Source organism: Protopterus annectens, chromosome 3.part0 (assembly GCF_019279795.1).
Source record: "Protopterus annectens isolate FY-2018-M chromosome 3.part0, PAN1.0, whole genome shotgun sequence".
Lineage (NCBI taxonomy): Eukaryota > Metazoa > Chordata > Ceratodontiformes > Protopteridae > Protopterus > Protopterus annectens.
This window is the reverse complement of record NC_056731.1, coordinates 1,885,281,479-1,885,293,628: the sequence shown is the minus strand read 5'-3', so window position 1 is coordinate 1,885,293,628 and position 12,150 is coordinate 1,885,281,479.

Sequence of the window (12,150 nt, the reverse complement as noted above, 5' to 3'; positions counted from 1 at the left end):
ACACTGCAAATTTTAATTAAAACTGCTGTCATTACAAAACGCTTACTGTTTTCTTACAAATAAGCAACCTAGCTTTGGAAAGAATGTTTCATTCCAATAATGTATATCAAATACAGATGTGCCACATACATTCTTATTTAAACAGTTCCTATAGCTGATGCAATGCACATATATTTTTCCAATTAAATGACATTGACAGAAGAAATGTGTAGAACAGAGAAAATTGCTAACCAGTTATCTATTATAAAGCCTCTTCAAATTTTAGACCATCAGCAGAAGTGCACATGTACACGCATGTGCCTTACAGGTTTCTGTAGCAGAATGTATAATTTCTTTTGACCTTATTATGAACTTAATACAGAAAAATGTGGGCTACGTGTCAGATGTTGACTTTGCACATCGAATCAAAGTTAAATAGAATGTCACTTAAATAACTTGAAAAGGTGGACCACTTTCACTGATATATGTGCCTTAACTACCGTAGGAAGAAACATTTTATATGGAATCAGAGTTAGTATCCCTCAATTGCCAGACTGGATAAATAGTTTCTACTCCTGCTTGCTGCTTACCTGCAATTTAGCTTTACAAAATGATTATTCTATTAATTTCACTTTTATTTAGCACATAGTTGTACTTGGTGGCTGGGTACAGTTTAGTATCTGCTTAGAAGCAGGGTAAAAACAACAAAAACGTGCAGAATAAATAGACCAAGTAATTGAAATCCTACTGCATGTTAAGATGCCAATGGTAAAACACAATAATACTAAATAACTACCTAGAGAACAGCTATGCTGTCTTGTTACTGGCATATTCTTAGTCAGCCTAGCGGAAAAAGAATGTTAAGGGTCATTCTGTGAAAAGGAATTGTTTCGAAGTAGCGGATAATGATACAAAATGGCAGTGTTGGCGTATATACCACAGACTTTGTATCTCAGATGTTGCCTTAAACTGGCAATAAACTGATGGATAGTAGTTCAATAGTCAGGGTAAGAAACATTTATTTCCTGATAAGAAAGGGACACCATCTGTGTTCAGGAGCTTAAATACCTTTGCACTGCTGGCACTGAGGCATAAATCCCTGACAATGTCCTAGATAGCCCGAGTTCAAGCATCTGTGTGGAGCTCAGTGACATCAGCAGGGAAGATGGGCATGTTAACCTGGGGCGGGGTCTCTCATCCAGAAAGGCACACCAGATTATTGGTTTCCCTGGTGAAGGCCAGACAGACAACAGCACCAGTGCTGCCTTGGGTGGTGTTATGAAGGGATATCCTGCTGATGTCAAGCCCCATTTAGAAGTGGCTGAACTGGGCAGCAATGACACCCATTGCATGTTCCACATCTGGAGCATTACTAACACATGTAAGCACTGGACAGTTAACACAAACACCAGAACCCTATGCTCCAGCAATAAATCCTTCCTACTCTTAGCAAAATCTTACACCAGCTGGCAACTCCCTGTACTCCCACTATGTCACCAAACTGTGGAACTCCATGCCACATGACCTAAAAAAGACATGCATTAAAGCTACACTTTGGCAATAACTGTTTATGCCCTGCACTCTCTACTAAAAAACCCTGTCATCCATTTGCAACCTCATCCCAAAACATACTCTCTATCTTTCTTCTCCTTGCTCAAACCCACCCTCACCTCTCATCTTCTAAATCCTCTTCAATAAACCCCACACACACTACTGTGGCCTTACATTATACATTACTAACTCTACTGTCTCACGTATCTCTCACCACCACTGTGCCACCCCTTTGTATCTCTCACCACCACTGTGCCACCCCTTTGTATCTCTCACCACCACTGTGCCACTCCTTTGTATCTCTCACCACCACTGTGCCACTCCTTTGTATCTCTCACCACCACTGTGCCACCCCTTTGTATCTCTCACCACCACTGTGCCACTCCTTTGTATCTCTCACCACCACTGTGCCACTCCTTTATATCTCTCACCACCACTGTGCCACCCCTTTGTATCTCTCACCACCACTGTGCCACTCCTTTGTATCTCTCACCACCACTGTGCCACCCCTTTGTATCTCTCACCACCACTGTGCCACTCCTTTGTATCTCTCACCACCACTGTGCCACCCCTTTGTATCTATCACCACCACTGTGCCACCCCTTTGTATCTATCACCACCACTGTGCCACTCCTTTGTATCTCTCACCACCACTGTGCCACCCCTCTGTATCTCTCACCACCACTGTGCCACTCCTTTGTATCTCTCACCAGCACTGTGCCACTCCTTTGTATCTCTCACCACCACTGTGCCACTCCTTTGTATCTCTCACCACCACTGTGCCACTCCTTTGTATCTCTCACCACCACTGTGCCACTCCTTTGTATCTCTCACCACCACTGTGCCACCCCTTTGTATCTCTCACCACCACTGTGCCACCCCTTTGTATCTCTCACCAGCACTGTGCCACCCCTTTGTATCTCTCACCAGCACTGTGCCACTCCTTTGTATCTCTCACCACCACTGTGCCACCCCTTTGTATCTCTCACCACCACTGTGCCACTCCTTTGTATCTCTCACCACCACTGTGCCACCCCTTTGTATCTCTCACCACCACTGTGCCACTCCTTTGTATCTCTCACCACCACTGTGCCACCCCTTTGTATCTCTCACCACCACTGTGCCACTCCTTTGTATCTCTCACCACCACTGTGCCACTCCTTTCCCCCACATCCCATTCCTGTTATTGCTTCACTTCTCTTGTACTCCTCATTCCTCCTGTCCCCTCATTCCTCCTGTCCCCTCATTCGTCCTTTCTCTTCATCCTTCCTGTCTCCTCATTCCTCCTGTCCCCTCATTTGTCCTTTCTCTTCATCCTTCCTGTCTCCTCATTCCTCCTGTCCCCTCATTCGTCCTTTCTCTTCATCCTTCCTGTCTCCTCATTCCTCCTGTCCCCTCATTCATCTGATGCTCCTCACTCTTCTATATACTGCAGTTACTCCACTTACAGGGTCAAAGGTGAGTACTAGGCTAGCTGCCCTTGCAGCTCATTTTACACCTAGCCAATTTCTGTCAAAGGTGAGAATCAAACCTTGTACCTTGTGTGTGTGTGAGGTAAATACCTTAACCACTATGCCAACCTCCAAATGAATGCGACTTTCACTGCTGTACCTTATTTCTCCATAATGACTACTTCCCACTTAAACATGCTGCCATAATAACATTAGCCTTCTAACAAACAGCACTCTGAACTTCCTAAAAAATATAATTTTCTCTCACTTCGACATCTACCTTTTTTCCAAATTATTGTAATGTTTTCAGCTTGTCAGAGCTTCCATAAAGTATATCTTGCATGCATTTGTGTGAATCAGAATCCGTGGTAAAATAATGCCAAGTCCACACATAATATCAACTTGTCAATGCAGATCCTAGACTCTGCACATATTAACTTCTAGCTCTTATATTTCTATTCTCAAAGTCTCTGTAAACCAAACCTTAATCTCTGTAAAGTTGTTGCAATGTGATTTGTATTTCTCGTGAAATATGTATAATTCTCAATTTTTCAATTTTGTATTCTTAAAACATAGTTGTAAAACTATATGAAACTTTACGCCCTGGCTCTCTGCTGGAAATGGAGGGTTTGAACCAGGTGGACTTTCCTGGTAAATATAGATAGATAAATAAATAATTAATACATACATACATACATACATGCATACATGCATACATAAATAAATAAATAAATAAATAAATAAATAAAAGAATACTTCTGACCAGACGTATGACACTGACTGAGGTGTCTAGATTTCCTCACAGGCACCGGAGAGACAGACAGACTGGCAGGTTGCAGTCTAGGGAGTAATTGAAAGTTTGGTAGAAGTGGCATCTGTGGAAAGGGAAGCTGGTGTGAACAGTGGCAGCAGTTGACTGTCACTGTTTATATGACACCTTAAACCCATTTGCAAAAATGGGAGAAAGGGGTTGTGGATGGATGGATGGATGGATGGATGGGTGGATGGGTGGATGGATGGGTGGATGGGTGGATGGATGGGTGGATGGGTGGGTGGATGGGTGGATGGGTGGATGCATGGATGGTAGACCTGGAAGATGAAGGGAAATCCTGGGGGCAGTCAGCTGTGTGGAACAAAACTAGGCAAAAAAGTTACAGGTTAGCAGGGAATCATGCTACTGGACCAGAAGCCACTTGATCTTGGAGAAGATGACAGAATGAAGTTCTATCCTTAGGGACTGCACCGTGGCTTTTTCTGTTTTATTTAAGGTGGTTTGAAGAAGGTCTGTACTGATATATGTGTTTACAGCCACACTTGGAAGAGTATATTCACTGAAGGCCCTGGTATACTTTTTGTTTTTTTGCTAAAGAGAATGTGTTTTGTTTTTGGTTAGAAAATTATCAATGTTTTAGTAAGTTTAATTGCTTTATACACACGAGTGGAGGATAGCAGACGTCTAGCAATATATTGATATATTACAGTGTTTGACCATTACAGTTAAAAGTAAAATAAAATAAAAGAATTAAATGAATAAATAAATAAATATAAAAAGAACACTGGACTTATCTGCTGACCAGTGACTAGAGGCCACGCCACATTTGTATCTACCTGATGACAGAATTGGTCTTACTTTAACTAGACAGCAGGACTTTGCTTGGACATCAGAGCTGGATTTTGCACATGTCCAACTCCAGACTAGACTTAATGAGGAATATGAATGATAAGGTATTGTCAGTATGAAATCTTTTTAAATATTCATTTTCTATATCCTAATTCATGGATAAAATGCCAACTACACCTGAAGAAGATAAAAAAGTGGGGAGAGAGAAAAAGAAAATATAGAAAACAAATCAGCAGAAAGGAAATAAGAAGACAGAAGGAGTGATTTTAAATGTATATATAGTTCATGGTCTTTGTTCTATATCCATCTATAACATCTGGTCAGCATTAACGTCTTTGCTATTTTATGTTCGTAGGTAGTTACTAAACTTGCAGTCCAGGGGATCATTGAGGAGCCTAGCCCAAATTCAGATTTGCTCCCCAAACACTGTCTGTTAAAGTAACTTGCTTGAGGTCACACAGTAGGCAAATGAGGGTTAAGAGAATCGAACCCTATACCAGAGAAACTATAGCTCACAGCCTTAATCCACTGCCCCAACTGGCAGACAATGTACTTATCAGTGCTAGGACGGCACTGGATATAAGCCAGGTGTTTGTACTATCTGTGGAAATGAGCCCAAAGGTGAGAATCAAACCCTGTACCTTGTGTCTGTGAAGTAAAACAGCTCATTAAAAGGTATGTGAAATGTTATATACTACCCCCACCATTCTTGTAATGGAAAGGAAGAATATCCAGATTCTAAATTTACAAAATATAGTGTTTTATTGCCATTGTCACTAAGACTATTTGTTTCTGTGTTGTATAATCATAGTCATCTATTTAGAAGTCTGTGAAAAATGCATAGCCACTCTATACAATAGTACAGATAAGTAGCATAGCCACACTATACAATAGCACAGGTAAGTAGCATAGCCACACTATATAATAGTACAGGTAAGTAGCATAGCCACACTATATAATAGTACAGGTAAGTAGCATAGCCACACTATACAATAGTACAGGTAAGTAGCATAGTCACACTATACAATAGTACAGGTAAGTAGCATAGCCACACTATACAATAGTACAGGTAAGTAGCATAGCCACACTATACAATAGTACAGGTAAGTAGCATAGCCACACTATATAATAGTACAGGTAAGTAGCATAGCCACACTATACAATAGTACAGGTAAGTAGCATAGCCACACTATACAATAGTACAGGTAAGTAGCATAGCCACACTATACATTAGTACAGGTAAGTAGCATAGCCACACTATACAATAGTACAGGTAAGTAGCATAGCCACACTATACAATAGTACAGGTAAGTAGCATAGCCACACTACACAATAGTACAGGTAAGTAGCATAGCCACACTATATAATAGTACAGGTAAGTAACATAGCCACACTATATAATAGTACAGGTAAGTAGCATAGCCACACTATACAATAGTACAGGTAAGTAGCATAGCCACACTATACAATAGTACAGGTAAGTAGCATAGCCACACTATATAAAAGTACAGGTAAGTAGCATAGCCACACTATACAATAGTACAGGTAAGTAGCATAGCCACACTATACAATAGTACAGGTAAGTAGTATAGCCACACTATACAATAGTACAGGTAAGTAGCATAGCCACACTATACAATAGTACAGGTAAGTAGCATAGCCACACTATATAATAGTACAGGTAAGTAGCATAGCCACACTATACAATAGTACAGGTAAGTAGCATAGCCACACTATACAATAGCACAGGTAAGTAGCATAGCCAAACTATACAATAGTACAGGTAAGTAGCATAGCCACACTATACAATAGTACAGGTAAGTAGCATAGCCACACTATATAATAGTACAGGTAAGTAGCATAGCCACACTATACAATAGTACAGGTAAGTAGCATAGCCACACTATACAATAGTACAGGTAAGTAGCATAGCCACACTATACAATAGTACAGGTAAGTAGCATAGCCACACTATACAATAGTACAGGTAAGTAGCATAGCCACACTATACAATAGTACAGGTAAGTAGCATAGCCACACTATATAATAGTACAGGTAAGTAGCATAGCCACACTATACAATAGTACAGGTAAGTAGCATAGCCACACTATATAATAGTACAGGTAAGTAGCATAGCCACACTATACAGTAGTACAGGTAAGTAGCATAGCCACACTATATAATAGTACATAGGTTCATAGGTTCATAGGTTCGTACTAGGCTATCTGCCCTAGGGCATTTATAAGCCTAGCCAGAGTATGTGTGGCTTTCACCACCCCTTAGGATGAGAATACTACGCACTTTTAGGGTTTAGTTTACTGTGCCTCTGTCTAGTAGTGACACAGAGATGACCCCCGGGGTAAACCTACGATCTCCCATCCACTCGTCAAGATTTCTCTTGAACAGAGTCAGTGAGGGGCTCTGCCTAACATGTACTGGGATCCTGTTCCAGAGTGTAGGGAGCCTCTGGGTTATGAATCTGTCCCTCCAGCATGTCCTATTTATTTCTGTGTTGAGGTTTAAGTCTCTTGCTCTCGTGGCTCTGGTGGATTTGGATTTACTAAGGTGGAGCATGGCCATTAATTCCGGATTGGACATGGCCTTGTACGTCAGGCACAGATCACCTCTGAGTAGACGGTATGCGACTGAATAGAGCTGGAGTTTTTTCAGTCGGGCAGCATATGACATATGTTTAAGACCGTTTATCCTCTTGGTGAGGAACTTTTGGGGTCTTTCCAACTGCTGCAGGTGACGGGTAAGATACATCCCAAATGGGGCATTGTACTCAATCATTGGCCTGATAAGAGAAGAGTACAGGGGCACAATGACCTCACTTGATCTAGATGTGAAACCCTTCATGATAAGGTGGGCAATATAGAAGGTTTTTCTAACCACTTTGGCAATGTGAGTGTCAAATGAGAGGTTACTGTCAACCTGGGTCCCAAGGTCCCTGATTACCTCTTCTGTACTTAATGGATTACCACCTATGTGGTAATTTGTGGGTACCTTGTTTTTCCCAAAGGGTATGACTATACATTTTTTGGCATTCAGCTTAAGGCCATGGCTCTGGCACCAATTATCCGTTTCAATGAGGCCTCTCTGAAGGATGTTGGTGTCCGCTGGAGTATCAATTATGGCGCCCAGTTTGCAGTCATCCGCAAACTTTGTCAGCCACAATCCTCCTATGTTTGCCTGTACCTCGGAAAAATAAATGCCGAACAAGAGGGGTCCCAGGACTGAGCCCTGTGGGACACCGCTTGTGACTGGCTTAGAGTCTGACATAGCTCCAGCAACTCTGACCCTGTGGGTTCTGTCCTTGAGCCAGTTTGCAACCCAGCTTGTGACATATGGGTTTACATTTAAGCTGGTGAGTTTGTCTATGATGCCCGAGTGGGGTATTGTGTCGAAGGCTTTTGCAAGGTCAAGGTAGGCTGTGTGGACTGCCTTACCCTCATCAATGGCCTTAGTGACTGTTTCAAAAAAGTCGATCAAGTTCAAGAGGCAGGATCTGCCCTTGACAAAGCCATATTGGGTAGGATCCAATGTCTGTAGATCCCCAATGTCTTTGTTTATGAGTTCCATAATGATCCTCTCCATAGCTTTGCAGACCAGGCTCGTCAAGCTTATGGGGCGGTAATTTCCAGGGTCCGTAGAAGCACCGCCTTTGTGAAGTGGTACCACTGTCGCCGTACGCCACTCTTTGGGTACGTATCCTGTAGTAAGGCTAAGATTAAATAGGAGCCTCATGTGTGGGTTTAGTTCCTCTTGGAGTTCATGTAGCACACAGCCCGGGACACCGTCCGGTCCCATTGATGCTGTGTTCTTAGCTTTAGAGAGGGCGGCTCTCACCTGGGCATCTGAGATATTAGGGAGGCTACACTCTGCTGGGATAGTTTTTTCTCCTTTTGGGGGGGAGGGGGAGGAGAAATTTGCACTGAACCTGTCTGCCAGAATGTTGGCAATGTCAGTGGGTTCAGTGTATTTTGTATCATTTTGGACTAACTCAGAGCATATCTGGGAGTTTCCACCCAGATTTCTAACATAGCTAAAGAAGGCCTTGTGATTGTCTTTTGTGTTTTTTGCGATTTTTCTCTCAAAGTTGGCCTTGGATGATTTTATGAGTGATCGTAGTTTTTTGCTAGTACTGATCAGAGATGCCTTCCCTTTTAGGGATTTTGCTCTGTCATGTAGTAGCTTCCTCCTCCTGTTGTAGAGTTTGTTTATGGCTGGGGTCCACCAGACCGGGCCTGCCTTTGGGGAATGGGTCTTGGTTTTATTTGGGATTGCATGATCCATGCATTCTTGAAGGTGCCCGTAGAAGGCATTTGCAAAGGATTCAGCAGTGTGGGTTGTGGTTTCCACTAGCCCAGGGCCTTGAAGGATACCATTTCAGTCTTAAGAAGTGTGAAGTTGGCTTTAGAGAAGTTCTTCACCGTGGTCTTTTGTGCAGGGGGTGGGGGCGGAGTGTGGATTTCCAGTGAGATTAATTTATGGTCTGATCTTACCAGAGAGGGATATACTTCCGTGTGGAGCATTTTGTCCCCATGTTTGTGATGATCAGGTCTAGTATATTGTCTCCTCTTGTGGGGATGGTGACCAGTTGTTCCATTGCATTTGAGTTAATGAATTGTAGGAACCTTTGGGCTAGGGTGTTGGGGCTTGAGTAATGTTCCCAGTCTATGTTTGGGTAGTTGAAGTCTCCCAATATAATGGTATTTGGAGAGACATTCATACTCTCTAGTGTCTTCAGGAAGGCTGTGTGGGGTTCCTGAGTTTGAGAGGGTGGCCTGTAACATGCTACAAACTGTAAGGCAGTTTTGCCTATGGTTAGTTGCACCTGGATGGTCTCCGATGCTTCGTGCATTGCCACTAACCTGGAGGTGTGGGTATCTTTGATGAATATGGATACTCCCCCTCCTTTTGTGGTTCGGTCCAAGTTTTGGGGCCGGAAAGCATGATATGAGGTAAAACCTGATAGTGCTGGGGTGCTCTCAGGAGCCTTGAACCAGGTTTCAGTCACTGCACAGACATCGATATTCTCCATACTGAGAAGGGCTTCGAGGGCGTGCATCTTGAGGTTTAGACTTCTGGCATTGAGCAGCATTACCCTTACTTTTTTTTCACTTGTGTTTTCTAGGGAGGTGGGTTTGTCCTTTGAGCCTTGCCTAAAAGGCACTATGGGGTGGCAAGAGCCTTGGCCAATATCCGGAAGCCCAGGGGTGACAGGTGCAAGCCGTCCCTTGCGAAGCAGCGTGGCTTGTCCAGCATGTCATCCCAAGCCGACAGACATTGGATCCCCTTAGAATGACACCAGTAATTAAGCCAATTGTTAAAACTGATCATTTTGTCTTTGTACTGTGGCATCATTCTTGGTGAGGGTAAGATGCTGCTCAGGGTCAGGGTCATACCAGCCTGGGCTACATAATCAGAGAGCTCCTCTATGTCTCTTTTCATGTAGTCCAGGGAGGTACGTCTCAGGTCATTCACACCGGCATGTACAATGACTGAGTCATATTTGTACTTGCTGTGGAGTGACCTGAGTGCTTGTGTTATGTGGCGGATTCTAGCTCCCGACAGGCAGCTTACTGTGACCCTCTCCTTGTTCAGTCTGTACTATATAATAGTACAGGTAAGTAGCATAGACACACTATACAGTAGTACAGGTAAGTAGCATAGCCACACTATATAATAGTACAGGTAAGTAGCATAGCCACACTATACAATAGTACAGGTAAGTAGCATAGCCACACTATATAATAGTACAGGTATGTAGCATAGCCACACTATACAATAGTACAGGTAAGTAGCATAGCCACACTATACAATAGTACAGGTAAGTAGCATAGCCACACTATATAATAGTACAGGTAAGTAGCATAGCCACACTATATAATAGTACAGGTATGTAGCATAGCCACACTATACAATAGTACAGGTAAGTAGCATAGCCACACTATACAATAGTACAGGTAAGTAGCATAGCCACACTATATAATAGTACAGGTAAGTAGCATAGCCACACTATATAATAGTACAGGTAAGTAGCATAGCCACACTATACAATAGTACAGGTAAGTAGCATAGCCACACTATATAATAGTACAGGTAAGTAGCATAGCCACACTATATAATAGTACAGGTAAGTAGCATAGCCACACTATACAATAGTACAGGTAAGTAGCATAGCCACACTATATAATAGTACAGGTAAGTAGTATAGCCACACTATACAATAGTACAGGTAAGTAGCATAGCCGCACTATACAATAGTACAGGTAAGTAGCATAGCCACACTATACAATAGTACAGGTAAGTAGCATAGCCACACTATACAATAGTACAGGTAAGTAGCATAGCCACACTATACAATAGTACAGGTAAGTAGCATAGCCACACTATACAATAGTACAGGTAAGTAGCATAGCCACACTATACAATAGTACAGGTAAGTAGCATAACCACACTATACAATAGTACAGGTAAGTAGCATAGCCACACTATATAATAGTACAGGTAAGTAGCATAGCCACACTATATAATAGTACAGGTAAGTAGCATAGCCACACTATATAATAGTACAGGTAATTAACGAGTCTTCAAATCTCATGTTATACAAATACGTTTAGCTGTTTCGTTTCCACCATTGATGAATCAGAATGCATTGCCACAAATGTATTTGGCTCTTTAGCCCACGGCTTAACAGACTGACCAAATTCTTAGGACTTTCCCAAATGATAAATAGACCCACAAGAACAAAACAAGATGATGCCTGGATTCTCTCTTAGGTGAGAATATCACAAGTATCACAGATATCTCTAAAAAGTGCACAATTTTATCACTACATTCCTCTGATCTTAATGATCACTAACTCTAAATGGCCTTTTAACAGGAGCAAATCCTAACTCACTCCTTTCCAGGGAGCATGGAAGGCACTAAATAAATACATTTGGATACAGTCCACTTATAGAGACAAACTCAGGATGGCATTATCACTATTACTAAAGCAATTTATTTTGGTGCAAATCAGTTGAGATTGACGGCACAAACATGCCAATGGAAAACACGGGTAAAATTCCAACTTGGTCTAAAATATAAAGATTGCATTTTCTGGTAAAAAATCCAAACAGTATAGATCTCCATCAAACATATCTTTACTTAGGAAAAAAAATGTTGGACTAGCAGCCAATGCAGAAAAAGATTACTTTATTATAAATAAATAATACGTTTTTGCCTTCTCATCATGGCTATCCTGGAGAACCGTAAAATAACATTCCAAACAGAAGGCAATACTAATTAACTTCAAACCTGCCTATCCTTCAGATAAACCACTCAATTATCCATTATCCCTTTCTTCCCATCAAAATAATAATCTATTACCTCTCAATCAAGTCTTATCCCAACATTTCACTTCAAGGAATAGTATCTTAAAATCATACAAAGACTGCTGCAAAAGCTAAATAAATAGTTTGGCTTGAAATCTGATACAATACAACCAACATTCCTTAAGTAGAAGGTTCTGTAAATCTGTGAACCACTAATGCTTGCATT